This window comes from Neoarius graeffei, chromosome 23 (genome assembly GCF_027579695.1).
Source record: "Neoarius graeffei isolate fNeoGra1 chromosome 23, fNeoGra1.pri, whole genome shotgun sequence".
NCBI lineage: Eukaryota > Metazoa > Chordata > Actinopteri > Siluriformes > Ariidae > Neoarius > Neoarius graeffei.
This window is the reverse complement of record NC_083591.1, coordinates 51,794,680-51,807,035: the sequence shown is the minus strand read 5'-3', so window position 1 is coordinate 51,807,035 and position 12,356 is coordinate 51,794,680. Positions and strand designations below refer to the sequence as shown.

General features: G+C 39.6%; 1 protein-coding gene across 1 annotated transcript in view; it reads left to right on the top strand.

Moving 5' to 3' along the window:
• Positions 1–903: 903 nt before the first annotated feature.
• Positions 904–12,356, top strand: part of adcyap1r1a (adenylate cyclase activating polypeptide 1a (pituitary) receptor type I) — a 64,292-nt gene continuing 52,839 nt past the window's right edge. Inside the window, exon 1 of the mRNA XM_060905460.1 lies at positions 904–945. The gene's annotated coding sequence lies outside the window, so the exon portion shown is untranslated. The remainder of the gene's footprint in view (positions 946–12,356) is intronic.

The window sequence follows — 12,356 nt, the reverse complement described above, 5'->3', positions numbered from 1 at the left end:
TGTGTTAGCCCTGTGATGACCTGGATAGGCTCCAGCTTGCCTGTGATCCTGTAGAACAGGATAAAGCGGCTAGAGATAATGAGATGAGATGGGAATGAACGAAATCATAAGACGTAACTTGGTTAAAATTTGGTCTCCCAGTGAAGCTGGTTTGGCATTGACTAGGAGACCAAATCTGGCCACTGGGAGACCATTTGGTCTCCCAGTAACTCATCATCCTTCTACAGGGTCACAGGCAAGCTGGAGCCTATCCCAGCTGACTACAGGCGAAAGGCAGGGTACACCCTGGACAAGTCGCCAGGTCATCACAGGGCCGACACATAGACACAGACAACCATTCACACTCACAGTCAATTTAGAGTCACCAGTTAACCTAACCTGCATGTCTTTGGACTGTGGGGGAAACCCACAGGGAGAACATGCAAACTCCACACAGAAAGGCCCTCGCCGGCCCCAGGGCTCGAACCCAGGACCTTCTTGCTGTGAGGCGACAGCGCTAACCACTACACCACCGTGCCGCCCGTCTCCCAGTAACTATGTTAAAAAAAATGCTCTGAGTAATATAGCCTTTGGAAGATTTGGATTTTATAGTGGAGCATCCGGGTATATTTCTCTCCCCCCCCCCAGTTGTCTGATGAGAGCTGTGTTGGATGTTAGGCAGCAGGGAGGATCTTTGAGTGGACCAGTCTAATTTATTGTGATTATATATGAAACCCAGGCTTTAGGGCAGACTAGAAGGTGAACAGTAGCCTGTGCTATAGGTAGACTCAGCTCATGCTCTTGCCTTAGCCTTGTCCTGCAGTGTGTGTGTGTGTGTGCGCGCGCACGTGTGCGCGCGTGTGTGCGCGTGCAAACCGCACGCATGACTCGCGCGCTCTCCCGGTACCACAATCAGACCCCAAAGCGGAAAGAGGGCTCGCAGGCGTCCCGGCAGCGCCCGAGATGGTGAGTACAAGCTGCATTTTAAATAATAATAATAAAAAAGCCCTTAATCCATGCGTCCAACTCACATCCGATCAGGCGTGCAGAAAAAACAAAAAACATCTGGATACGAAATATTCCGTTTTACAGCTGGAGCTCGAGCGTGTTCTGTCGCCGTCATACGGTTAAGAGAGCAAGGGCGCGAGCGGTGCGGTGCATCACACTGCATTGCATGGCACACTGTAGAGTAACTGAAGAACGCTTCACAATGCAGTTTTATTCATCATAATTGATATTTATATATTAAAAAAAAGAGTTAGTATAGAATCGGGTGATATGTCGCGTAAAGCGGACAGATGCGGACAGATGCGGACTGATGCAGAGACGCGCGAGCTGCAGTGATACTCGGACTCCCATCCCAGCATACAGAGGAATTAAGAAGGTCTGAACACAATAATGCACTGGGGAAATGCTCCCAGTGCCCGTGCAGCGTACTTCTTGCCTTGCCTTGCCTTGCCTTGCCTTGCCTTGCCTTGTCTTTGTTTGTTTGTTTGTTTGTTTGTTTGTGCATGCAAATTGTTATAGGTGGAGAAACGAAGTTGCAGATTGAAATGAATTGCATGTTTTTTTAAGAGCTAATCCTTAGTGCAAATCTGAAAGCAGGTCACTCTGGGTTAAATATACATCAACTAACAGCAAAGTAAAGCATCATCATCTTCATCATCATCATCATCATCATCAGTGGCTGAACTATAGTTCCTGTCTAGACACTGCAATGGCACATTGATGCAACAGTGAGTCACCACACAAGCCTCATAATATAGCACCTACAGTAAAAACCAGCACTGAAGCTGCTCGCTGCTCAGGTTGCTCCTCATCCGTCTGCTGATTTACAGCTTTATTCAAACATCAACTTTTTCTTTTATTCTCAAACAAGGCAACTCATGTACAGAAATGTGACATGTAATTCCTCATGACTGGTAAAAGGAATATGTGTGTGTGTGTGTGTGTGTGTGTGTGTGTGTGTGTGTGTGTGTGTGGCAGAGGAGGTTGAGGAAAATGAAGAGGTGGTTTATTGCACAGATTTGCTGGAATTGTGTTTTTGTGTTCACTAGAGCTGCCTTGTGTCAGTTTAAAACGTGAGGGGAAAAATACCACGGAGTGAGTGAGTGAACAAATAGAAGGATGAATGAATGAATTAATCAAAGGATCAATGAATGCAGGATTGCATGAATGAATGAATGAATGAAAGGAAAGAAGGAAGGAAGGAAAAATGAATGAAAGAATGAATGATTGAATAAATAATTTGATGAATTTGTGGATGAATGGATGGATGGATGGATGGATGGATGGATGGATGGATGGATTGTGAAATAGATGGATGGAGGAACAAATGGTTTAACAAACAAATAAATGGATGAATGAATGGAAGGAAATATTAATAAGCAAATGAAGCAATGGATAAATTGTTGGATGGATGGAGGAGATGACTGAATGAGTGGATTAACACATGAACAAACAAATGAACTGATGAATTATTGGATGGATAGACAAATTGATTAATGATTGAACAAGCAAATAAAGGGATGAATGGATGGATGGATGGATGAATGAACAAATGAGCAAATGAACAATCAAACAAAAATAAATGAATGCATGGATTAACAAATGACAAAGTAAATGAATGAATTTTTGGATGGATGGATGGATGGATGGATGGATGGATGACAGATGAATGGGTGTATGTAGGAATGATTGAGTGGATGAATGAATGAATTAATTAATTAATTTGATGGATGGATGGATGGATGGATGGATGGATGGATAGGTGAATGGGTGTATGAAGGAATGAATTGGTAGATGGAATGGGTGGATGGATGGATGAATTAATGAATTGTTGGATGGATGGATGGATGGATGGATGGAGGAATGACTGGGTAGATGGAATGGGTTGATGGATGGATGGACGTATGGATTGACAGATGAATGGGTGTATGAAAGAATTAATTGTTGAATGGATGGATTGACAGATGAATGAGTGTATGAAGGAATGAATGGGTGGATAGATGGGTGGATGAACTGACAGATGAGCAGGTGAATGAAGGAATGAATGGGTGTATTAATTAATTAATTAATTAATTAATTAATTAATTAATTAATTAATTAATTAATTTGTTGGGTAGATGAACTGACAGATGAATGGGTGTATGAAGGAATGAATGGGTGGATGAATGAATGAATTGTTGGATGGATTGACAGATGAATGGGTGTATGAAGGAATGAATTATTGGATGGATGGACTGACAGATGAATGGGTGTATGAGGGAATGAATGGGTGGATAGATGGATGGATGAACTGACAGATGAGCAGGTGTATGAAGGAATGAATGGGTGGATGAATGAATAAATTGTTGGATGGATGATTGACAGATGAATGGGTGTATGAAGGAATGAATGGGTGGATAGTTGGATGAATGAATTGACAGATGAGCAGGTGTATGAAGGAATGAATGGGTGGATGAATGAATGAATGAATGAATTGTTGGATGCATTGATGAATTGACAGGTGAATGGGCGGATGGATGGATGAACTGACAGATGAGCAGGTGTATGAAGGAATGAATAGGTGGATGAATAGATGGATGAACGAATGTAAGGATGGATTAACAAATGAACCAACGAATGGATGAAGAAAATGAACGAATGTTTATGTGTCCATTAAATAATAAAATCAGCTACTAGCTCAGATCCCAGTGGTCTAGAACTTGTGGAACACTTCATCACAGCGTTGTTGTCGCTCCTCAGCCATCTGCTGTATAGGACAGAAGTTTAACATTGTGATGAGCTCATGATCAGAAAGATGGATAGCTAAAAGATTCAAAAGACTACATAAAAACACACACACAACTACTGCTTACACACAAAGCTCATACCGTATGTCACTATTTTGGAAAGTTTTTGGAAGAAAAAAGTGTTTTGGTTGGCAGATTGATGAAATACCGAATTCATATGAATCCTATTAAGCAAGAGCAGCTTTGTCTGTGTTTTTATTTTTAAATCTGAACAATTAAACCCCTTTTTATACAACGTGCCTCTTGATAATTCTTGAAGTTGCTCATGAGCGTATGTTGCTGAAGCAGCTGCTGGAGGACGATGAGCTCTATTTTGGGAGTTGCATTTAAACTGTAATTAGTAGTTTGCACGTCTAAAGCATTGTACCGATTAACTTAATTATTTTCCTGTCAATGCGTGTGAAGGCACAGGAAGTCAAACGGATTGCTTTAAACAAAAGAACAGTGTGAAGTTCAGTAATGCAAGGATGACAATGTATATGTATAAGCGCAAATCACGTCGAAGATTTAAGATATTTATTACATTTAAAAGCAAGCGCGTAGACGGTTTTCTTGTGAGCGAGTGCAATTAATGACACACAGACGTGGCTGAAATGTGTGGTGTGTTTCGTGTTCGGAGTGACAGGCCATTCTGTCTGGGATAATGTGATATTTGTGAGTCAGAGTGGAGTCATTGTGTTAAATGGTTTGAGAAGGTAAATTCAGATGAGGTGAATAAATCCAGGGACATCAGAGAATCCAAAAGTATTGTGATGAAAGATGTGCTGCTTGCCGAGCTTGATGCGGCTCTCAGGAACAGACAGTACAATAAACAAGATTACAAAATCACCAGAAAAAGGGAATGGTTTCAAAAATGTCAAGGAATGAAATGCGAAAATTTACATTTCATTTATTTTGCAGTGAAACTAAATGCAGTCCAGCATTGAGCTGAGCAGTTAAAGGTAAAGGAGCTTGCTCAGGTTTCTGTCTGTTTGGCGTTTCCCATGTTCTTGTGGTGTAGTGGTTAGCATGGTCACCTCTACAGCAAGAAGGTTTTGGGTTTGAACCCAGTGGCTGATCCTGGATTGAGATGCTGGCCTCTTCTGCCCCTCGGACCTGCTTGATCCATCCTGGTGCCCTGTGTCTGGTCGGAGTTTTATCGCCCCACTCCTGTGAAGGACGGCCCCATGTGGACAGTTGAGGGTTATACCTGTTAAAACTGTTAATATTATAGTCAGCCTGTCTGTTGTTGCCCAAATGAGGATGGGTTCCCTTTTGAGTCTGGTTCCTCTCGAGGTTTCTTCCTCATGTCGTCTGAGGGAGTTTTTCCTTGCCACCGTCGCCACAGGCTTGCTCATTGGGGATAGATTAGGGATAAAATTAGCTCATGTTTTAAGTCATTCAAATTCTGTAAAGCCGCTTTGCGACAATGTTTATTGTTAAAAGCGCTATACAAATAAACTTGATTTGATCTGACGAGGGCCTTTCTGTGTGGAGTTTGCATGTTGCACACCTCCGGGTGCCCAAGTTTCCCCCACAGTTCAAAGACATGCAGTTAGGTTGACGTGGGGTGGCCTTGGGTTGAAGTGCCCTTGAGCAAGGTACCTAACCCCTGGGTGCTCTAGTGTGGCTGCCCACTGCTCTGGGTGTGTGTTCACTGCTTCAGATGGGTTAAATGCAGAGGATGAATTTCACTGTGCTTGAAGTGTGCATGTGACAAATGTGCATGTGCATCTTCTATCTTCATCGTTTTCCTCTGGGTTCTTCAGTTTTCTCCTAAGGTTCACTACGACTTCTTTTCGACCAACAGGGAACAGGTTCTGTTCTTGTTCATGCACCAAATTCTGAATCGTTAGAACATGTCAACCAGAAATAAATTGGTTTCGAGCCTGAAAACTTGGTTCCCAGGTGGAACCAAAATATAGCTGGTTTTTCCAGCATGACATCAGTGGGCGTGTCATTAGTTTGGATAGGAAGCAGAGCACAGAAATGGAGCCCACAATGGAAAAGGATACCGTACATCTTTAGGTAAAATGGAATGAAAACAAATATCTCCAACGAGACCGTCAGTGACGGCGTAGCTCACCCCGGCCCCGTCTAGTCCAGAAGGAACGATCTAAAATGGGCCACCTTGCGCAATAAATATTGATCATTACTCAATTATTACGTGCGATATGCAAGAGACAGGCTTGTACCGTAGTACTCAAGTCTGATTCATGTCCTAATTTTAAGGACCTGTGACTTGACTTGGACTTGAGCACTGATAACTCGGACTCGGACTCGTGCATTAGCTGCATTTGGACTTGTAAATTGGAGACGAGGACTCGGATTTTTTCTTTATTTTTCGTAACATGCCATAATAATTTGCCATAAGATATTTATATCTACATTAATTTTTATACTAATTCCGCGCAAGAGAATGCACATTCACCTGTTCATACGTCATGTTCAGGAACAAACTAACGTTAATGGCGCTAAAATGCCTGGAGAGAACGCCGCTAGGATTGTCCGCTTTGCTTATACAGACTTCTCGTGCAGTGGGAAAAAATGCACTGCTATGTGTTCCATATGTAGAAGAACTATCGAGGAGATGACGGGGAACTTCAATCGTCATTTGGCAAGACTCCACCCAGAGAAGGAAGTGACACGCTATGTTCATTGCCCTGTTGATAGCGGGACTTGCTTGCTGACCTATGAACTAGCTAGTGTTAACCCTCTCTCATGTTATTTGCCCTGTTGATAGTGGGCGAGGCTTGCTGAGCGATGAACAAGCTTTTTATCTGTAGCTTATTAATGAAAATGGGGCAGTCGGTCGAGCAGTAACATTAGTCCAACGCAGTAGCGGAGATGGTTTCACATAAAGGCAGCAACAGCCACAGTCAAATGGTGCGGTTGGAGTCTTGTTCTCGGACTCGACTCAGAATTCTCTTTAATGACTCGGACTCGAACACTGTGGACTCGAGACCGGACTCAGACTCAAGGTTTAGTGACTTGACTACAACATTGGTGTGAGACCATATAACTAGATCTTGATTTATTTTTATGTAACCTTTACATTTCATACAGTACCAGCTAAAAGTTTGGACACGCCTTCTAATTCAATGTTTTATCTTTATTTTTATTATATAAAAGACACTTCATGTCTTAAAGTAATGATGGATGTTGTTTTGTTTCTCTTTACTTAGCTGTTCGGTTCTTGACAGAATCCTGTCTGGATTACTACAGTTGTGGTGTTGAATAGGGCTATTTACTGTATTGTTATTATTTATTATTTACTGTTTGATCTCAAAGGCGTTAAGAAGGCAATAAACTCGTCTACTGAAACTCGACCTGATGAAGGCTAGAGGACAATAAACACACACCATGCATCAACAAAGATAAGCTTTGGCCTCCAGTTGTACACCTACAAGAATCACCAACAGGGTTTATGTTTTATATTTTACGTTTTGCATTTTAAATTTACATGGTGTAAGTGTTTAACACTACGTTCAGACTGCAACCTGAAACGACCCATATCTGATTTGTTGTGAAATCCGATTTTTTTGTTAGGCCGTTCACATTACCAATTATATGAGACTTGTATGCGATCTCCAATATGAACGGAAAACGACCCAAAAGTGTCCCGCATGCGCAAATTGACACGTAATAAGCACATCTACGTAATACGTAAACAAAAAAAAAGCGCACTCTTCAAGTTTAATGATTTTCTTTTTGTTTGTTTGTTTGTTTGTTTGTTTAATTATCTGGTTAGTGTTAAAGTGTGAGGTCTCGTGTGTGTTTTTGTTTCTGAACTGAAATGAAAACGTGTAGCCTGGTAACGAGGGTTGACTCCTAAATGTCTCTCTAATTTCTATATAAGTGCACTACATGTTACTAGGAAGTAATGGATTTTTAAACTCTATATAGTGCACTCGAGCTTCAGTAGGCAGTCATTTGGGATACGGCCGCTGTATTACCAAACTCTTAATTCAGGCTTAATCATTTGCACATATTTATTTCGTCATATTAATAAACTTTTTCTACATTTTTATAAATATTTATTTAGATTGTTTATAGCCAGCTGAATTCTGCAACTTCTCTCAGCGCTGGCTCAAGGTGCAGAAACACCAGTGCAGTTTGCTATGGAGATGAGGCGAGACCTGGCGATGTGGTTTTTGTGGCGGCGGCGGAACTCACACAATAATCTGATTAATGTGGGCAGCAGACTAATGAGACCGAAGGTGTCAAATTACTGGAAATTTCCAGAACAATCTTATAATCTTGTAATACAGGATGGTTTAAGTTATAAATCAGTTATAGAAACTGTTTTATTTAATCAGGCTAACAGATCAACATCCAGGTCCCTACCAAATCCACCATTAGCTTGATCAATTCTATAAAAGTCTATTTAAATTCTGAAAACTGTACAAATGTTGTTGTTTTCCACCAAAGAGACGGGATTAGCCAACGCAGAATAGTGACGTTTGTCTCTTGTTGATGACGTGTAGGTTGCATGAATGCGACCTGTCCGGTCAGACTGCAGTCGCATGTGAAAATAACGGATGTGCATCGGAATTAGGACCACATATCCAAGCGGCCTGGGTCGCATGTGAAAAAATCGGATCTGTGTCATTCAGATTGTCAATAACAAATCGGATACAGGTCGCATATGGGCAAAAAAATCGGATATGGGTCGTTTCAGGGTGCAGTCTGAACGTAGTCTAAAATCCTTGTCTGAGCCACTCGTACCATCACCACACACACACATCTCAGTGGTACTCCTGCATAACAACAGATGGGCTACAACCAGCAGCTGTACACCTGTATTCTGTCTGTCTGCTTGTCCGTCTGTCTGCCTGCCTGCCTGTCTGTCTGTCCATCTAGAATTCAATAACAATGTTATAGGAACATGATATTCAGTCGTTGTTCTTATTCTTTCCATCTGCTTGCAAATTAAGAGTTCACTCCTGAACGAACGCAGAGCAGGAGGTTGAATTTAGAGCTCAGTTCATATAAAATCCATCCTGTTGCTCCTCATTTAGATCGCTATCAGAACCGCAGTGCGCGGCTGTTTCCATAAAAAGCTCGTCTGTAGTTTGACTGACAGATGCTCTCAGGGAACTGCTGACTTACAAATACTTCAAAACACAGACAGAAAGAATGTCAGAGACTCTCTCTCTCTCTCTCTCTCTCTCTCTCTCTCTCTCTCTCTCTCACCACCAAGAACAGGCTTTATTCTATCAGGTTTTGTTTTTTTTTAATCATGCCATATTGTCAATTTCTGTCATTCTTCACTGACATTATAAAAAAACAAAACAAAACACAATGTTCCTTTTGACTACCAGCAGTAATGAGACTGACACACAGCACACAGACACATCCTGCTTACCTTCCAAACACATAAGGAATTAAACACTTGTTTACTTTCTCCGATACCTCATTAATGTGCTAACATTTCACATTTTATTATTTATTAAGAAATGAAATGCCATTTTTTTTAATCCAGTTCTGGTTACATTTAAAGCTAGACGGCCTTTCAATTTCATAAAAGCAGTGAAATTTAGTTCCCTCTGAAATCTGGTTATGTTTATTTCTGTAATATCTCAAAAAATAAATAAATAGATAAATAAATAAACCCAGGCCATTCTGTGGCTGGGAAGTTATTTAATTTGAGGGGATTAAAGCAAATGTGCATGAAATCGCTCGCTTCGCACAGTCAGGCAGACAGAGGAGGTCCGTATGTGCATGCGCAGGGTTAGCTTCTTCTTCTTCTTCTTTTGGGTTTTACGGCAGCTGGCATCCACAGTGTTGCATTACTGCCATCTACAGGTTTACCTTTGAGCGTGCACTGACAGTTCCATCATTCTGTCGCTAAACGAACAGCTGATCACACTGAGGTGCTCGCTGAGCGCCCATATTTATTAGTTTGGTCCTGCGTTTCCTTTCCTTCGTATATAACATAATGTCTTTTCTTCTCGCTTTCTTTCCGTTACTATAGTCGGTCTTTCACGCTTCATTCGCATGCTCACGTCCTACATTTTTCTCTCCTGTTTCAAATTTGTATCCCACAATGCCTTGCATGAACAGGGAAAGCCCACCACATCATGAGCTGGGTCATAGTGAAGCAGGAAAAAATAGCGGAGAGTTTCGGGCCACGTGGCTCTAAATTCATTAATTGTTCCATTTTAAAAAACAAATAAAATTGGAAGTCTGTGATTTGAATTCAGTAGCTTTCAGCCACTAAACAAAAATAATAATTAGGTGTCGGGGAAAATTCTTTTTATGACCTACACTTGAAAAATCTGAAAGGCAGTACAGCTTTAACATTCTGGAGCATCTGCAAAAGATATTAATTCCTGTTATCACTTGCATCCATCTATCTATCTATCTATCTATCTATCTATCTATCTATCTATCTATCTATCTATCTATCTATCTATCTATCTATCTATCTATCTATCTATCTATTTTTTATGTTTTCAAAGATAAATGCCTTAAAATTCCTCAAAGTTTTTTAAAGTTTTTTTAAGCATTCATTAGAAAATTAAGGGTTCATAGTCTCCTGAATCTATCTATCTATCTATCTATCTATCTATCTATCTATCTATCTATCTATCTATCTATCTATGTTTTCGAAGACAAATGCCTTAAAATTCCTCAAAGTTCTTTGAAGAGTTTAAGTGTTAAACTGAAAATTAAGGGTTTGTAGTCTCCTGAATCTATCTATCTATCTATCTATCTATCTATCTATCTATCTATCTATCTATCTATCTATCTATCTATCTATCTATCTATCTATCTGTTTTTGAAGACAAATGCCTTAAAATTCCTCAAAGTTCTTTGAAGAGTTTTTTTTAAGCATTCATTAGAAAATTAAGGGTTCATAGTCTCCTGAATCTATCTATCTATCTATCTATCTATCTATCTATCTATCTATCTATCTATCTATCTATCTATCTATCTGTTTTTGAAGACAAATGCCTTAAAATTCCTCAAAGTTCTTTGAAGAGTTTTTTTTAAGCATTCATTAGAAAATTAAGGGTTCATAGTCTCCTGAATCTATCTATCTATCTATCTATCTATCTATCTATCTATCTATCTATCTATCTATCTATCTATCTATCTATCTATTTTTTATGTTTTCAAAGATAAATGCCTTAAAATTCCTCAAAGTTTTTTAAAGAGTTTTTTTAAACATTCATTAGAAAATTAAGGGTTCATAGTCTCCTGAATCTATCTATCTATCTATCTATCTATCTATCTATCTATCTATCTATCTATCTAATCATCAGTAATAGTGGCATGAGACATGGAGGGGAAAAACAGCACTGTAATTTCCTGGTTTGTTTACCTTCATTTCCTGTTGAATCCCACATTACTATGATGCTGTGCAGTTTCTCTGATGATTCTGGATATTATATGATGAAGCACCTGACCGCTGCTGGAGAAGTAATTAGATTTGGAAGTAAAGGCAGGAGGATAAAGAGGGGATATATATATATATATATATATATATATATATATATATATATATATATATATATATATATATATATATATATATATACAGTCCTGTACAAAAGTCTTAGGCACATGTAAAGAAATGCTGGAGACTCAAAATGGCTTAAAAATAATGAAATGAAATGTTTCAACATAAAAAAAAAAATACTATAAACAGTAAGCACTAAGCCATAATAAATGAAACAAAGTCAGTATTTGGTGTGAGACGACCCTTTACTTAAAAAAAAAATAGCAGTCTCAGGTCCAGTGAGTGCAGTTTTATGCGGAAATGAGCTGTAGGTTTTACTGAGCATCTTACAGAACCAGCCACAGTTCTTCTGGACACTTTGGCTGTCACACTCGCGTCTTCATTTTGTACCAAAACCCAGTAGCCTTCAGCCAATAATGTAGAAGTCGTCAAACAGAAATCTATAACAAAGTTTGTATGAAAAGAAATAAGGGGCCTCAGACTTTTGCACAGTACTGTAATATTGGTTCAAGGATTGTCTCGTCTTTAGATTTTTTCGGATCATTAAATGTACGGGTTCTCATCACGTGCCCCTGCCTTCTCCTTGAAGCATTCAGAATACAATATTATAAAATACAGAAATAGTTTATTATAAAACAAATAAACCACTTGGACATGAAAATAATCACAGATCCCCTGATGTGAAAAGTTGACCGTTTCCTATTCCAGCACATCCTGAAGTGTTTTATTGCTCTCGCGTCGTAGCAGCTATAAACAGTCGCTCTGTCACCAGCCTCTATCTTACGCTTAACAAAACAAAAAACACAGCTTGTCACGTTTCTGAGAAAATGCTGACACTGAAGACTCCTTCCCTCGATCTCTTCACATCAGACGTTACCATAGCAACCATTCTACATTTCCGTTTCTGTAGTATTTCCAGGCAACAAATCTGGATCATTTGTTTTGCACCAGGGTTCAATTTAAATCTTTCAGTTTAAAAAGCTGATGTCTTGCTCAGGAGCTCAAAAACAAGTTTGTTTTCACTGTGTAGTGTTTCATCATGCGTCTTTTTTCTTTTCGTCTGTAACATTATACAGTTCTGTCCTCTACTGTTGAAAAGCTGTAAGTCAGAGTTGGCACTGATCTAAACAAGGTTT